The sequence below is a fragment of the Halyomorpha halys genome, unplaced genomic scaffold (genome assembly GCF_000696795.3).
Source record: "Halyomorpha halys isolate HHAL.00 unplaced genomic scaffold, Hhal_1.1 Scaffold596.1, whole genome shotgun sequence".
Classification (NCBI taxonomy): Eukaryota; Metazoa; Arthropoda; class Insecta; order Hemiptera; family Pentatomidae; genus Halyomorpha; species Halyomorpha halys.
This window is the reverse complement of record NW_027106269.1, coordinates 417257-420492: the sequence shown is the minus strand read 5'-3', so window position 1 is coordinate 420492 and position 3236 is coordinate 417257. Positions and strand designations below refer to the sequence as shown.

The window sequence follows — 3236 nt, the reverse complement described above, 5'->3', positions numbered from 1 at the left end:
TTTAAAAAAAGGAGAACTGGACTATGATCTGATGAAAGGTCATCTAGGGATTCAACAATGGTTTGAGAGGAGGAGATCTGAGAGGTGATAAATATGTCAAGGATATTAAATAAATCTAATTTTAAAATGTTTTTGTAATAAGTGGATGATAATAGAGTTAAGTTAATCCGTAATTAAAAATGTTAACATTAATAAAAAGTGACAAAATAGGTTGATTTAATTACATTTACTGAACTGGACAGGATATTGAGGATGGCTAGGTTGGCCGAAACGTTGGGCATTTAAAGTAACAATAAGGAATGTTTAAGACTTAATTCGGATACAAATTATTTTATTTAAATAATAAAACCAGTCTCGAAGAAGTGAGAAGATTAATATATTGATAAAATAGATCGATTAGTTTTAATAATATAAGTATAAAAAAAAGCCATCTATATAAAGCAAAACTCGTATCTAAAAATTTCTGATAATACTTTGTTTGCTTTATTAATGCAGACATATGGCGGCAGCGACTTTTTTATTTATAAATCATTGATCATGTTAACTATTTATTTAATGAAGACAGATATTTGGTAAGATATTTAACAACATTGTGAAGAAAATATAAAACCACATTACAAAGTAAGAAAACCCAAGATAGCAACATTTGCATATACGCCACTTATAATTTAATACGTAGTAGTTACATCAAATAGTTATAGATACGCCATTCAGACAGATGATGATGTAACCCATTCCAGTAAATTTAACACTAACAAAAAGTGAAGATATTAACATTTAAAGACAACAACAATTTTTTAAAGACAGAAAAAGATAGTAGTATTTTCTCTTTATTGTAAACATTACATTACTAGCCTCATTACACGATGCGACTTGAATCAAAAAGAAATTCCCTATTCCGAAAGAGTGACATATTGATGAAATGATTTAGCATGATAATTTTTGTAAAATGTTTATTTCATAAAAATTTAAATATATTTATTTCCTCCTATTATCATGGTCCATATCCAGAAAATTCTATTAGAGATAGCTTATACGTTATCGGTCAGCAAAAAACGTTACGAGGTCACACTCAATTCTGATTGCTACAATATTTTTTTCTGTCTTAATCAATCAGTAATTAGTACCACATTAATAATTTGAAGATCCATAAATCATTTTCTTTTCTTTTGATATCTGTACCACTGAGGGAGAAAGGAGATATGACCATTTTTTACTAATTTAGCATTATTGAATATTTTTATTCAATGATTTTTGCAAAACTCAGAGATGGCAGATGACTATATCCTAGACCAAGTGTGGGAGAAGTCACATGCTTTAAAAAAAAATAAAAATCGGGTAAAGTATTTTTATATTCGGGGGAAAACAACTTTTCTAATTCCTCTCCAATGAACGCTAGGAATTGTGGTACTAGGTGATGTACCTCTGAGATACATAACTGTTCTTGCTTTACTCGGAGCAAAAAATATGTCCTAGATCTAGATCCTAGCGAAAGTAGCGTTAAAACATTTTACTCAAAGAGTAACTGCAACTTGAAACTAACATCAATAATACATTTTAAGTTAACAAATTGGGATTTCATCGATATAACGTTGTATTTGAATAAAAAACTTTAGGATCTAATTATAACCTCACTATTAACATATTTCATTTCAAAACCAAGCAGCAATATTATACGTAATATAATGTAAAATCAATTATGAATCGTATATATGGCCACAGTTCCATCATCACTAACTTGATGAAATTGGTAGAGTTTCGCCAAATGTCGGCCGTGACCGATTTTACGGGTTGGTTTATTTACCCTCCGTAAATACTAACTAAATCGGTCAGTTCTGAACACGCAAGTCCAGACCGACGTATTTTACTGATCCGCGATATCAACAGGGAAGGCTCGGGGAATAAAAATGACATTTTATGTCTCTTCAGACACTCTCAATTCCTCCATTACATGGTTTTCGGAAATAAATTAATAGATTATTGTTTTATTTATTTGTTTAACCTTTTTTTCAAACAAAAATTTAATCGAATCCAACGGCGATAATTGGAACCATGTGTCATAAATGTTATTTTCAATAGATATAATTAACGCGATTAATGCATTTACGATTTACATCAAGCTCAATCACAATTGAGCCTAGATATGTGATAGCAAACTAACCACTTTTTTTGTGATATTGAATTTTATTTTTAACAATATATGAGAAATTAGTTCCTAAAGAACTTAAAAAATAAATAGAAAACTGATATTATCTTAATTGATTCATAAATGAATTTAGATATATTATAATGAGGTGTAGATAGTTGACCGTAGATTAATGATTGGATAAGTTTGTCGGGGGGTGCGGTCAGCAAAGAACAACATAAATAAACAAAACCATATTTATTTATTTTATGCCGACGTTTCGACCTGAATTTCTGGTCTTCATCAGGGCTATGGAACCAAAGAGATAACAACAACATTTAGAGTAACATACAATTGAAAAGGAATAGTGTACAAACAAATTTAGAATTATACAAAATATTGAATTAAATCATAAATTTACTACCATACAATTCCATACAATCAATTAAAATTTTGTACTATTCAATTATCAGTTATCAATTTTTTATCATTTATGATTTAATTCAATATTTTGTATAATTCTAAATTTGTTTGTATACTATTCCTTTTCAATTGTATGTTACTCTAAATATTGCTGTTATCTCTTTTGTTCTATAGCCCTGATGAAGACCTGAAACTCAGGTCGAAACGTCGGCATAAAATAAATAAATATGGTTCTGTTTATTTATGTTGTTCTTTGCTGACCGCACCCCCCGACAAACTTCTCCAATCATTAGATATATTATGTTTAAATTCTTTTATAAATCTAGTATGAACTTTTAATGCATCATTGCCACCATATTCTTAAAAAAATTATAGATGCGTTTATAATTGGCATTGATTATACAGGTACTCTTTGTGCGTTTATGTATATGTTGGACGAAATAAATAGGACTTGAAGTATTATGTATTATATTATGAAAATAAATAATTTATTACTAAATAATTCAAAAACACTATCCAAATTATAGTCTCAAAACATTTATTTCATTTACACGTCCAACGTTTCGGCCAATTTTGCCATCTTTTGGGACAATCTTAATTTACTATGAGACATATCATTTAACCATTTTAAAAAAACTCCATACAGGCTATTCTGCCCAGGTCAAAACATTTATATCTAATATGTCAA

General features: G+C 29.0%; 1 protein-coding gene across 1 annotated transcript in view; it reads right to left on the bottom strand.

Annotated features, from left to right (window-relative positions):
- Positions 1-3236, bottom strand: part of LOC106684643 (G-protein coupled receptor Mth) — a 137000-nt gene that overhangs the window by 100512 nt on the left and 33252 nt on the right. The window lies entirely within an intron of this gene.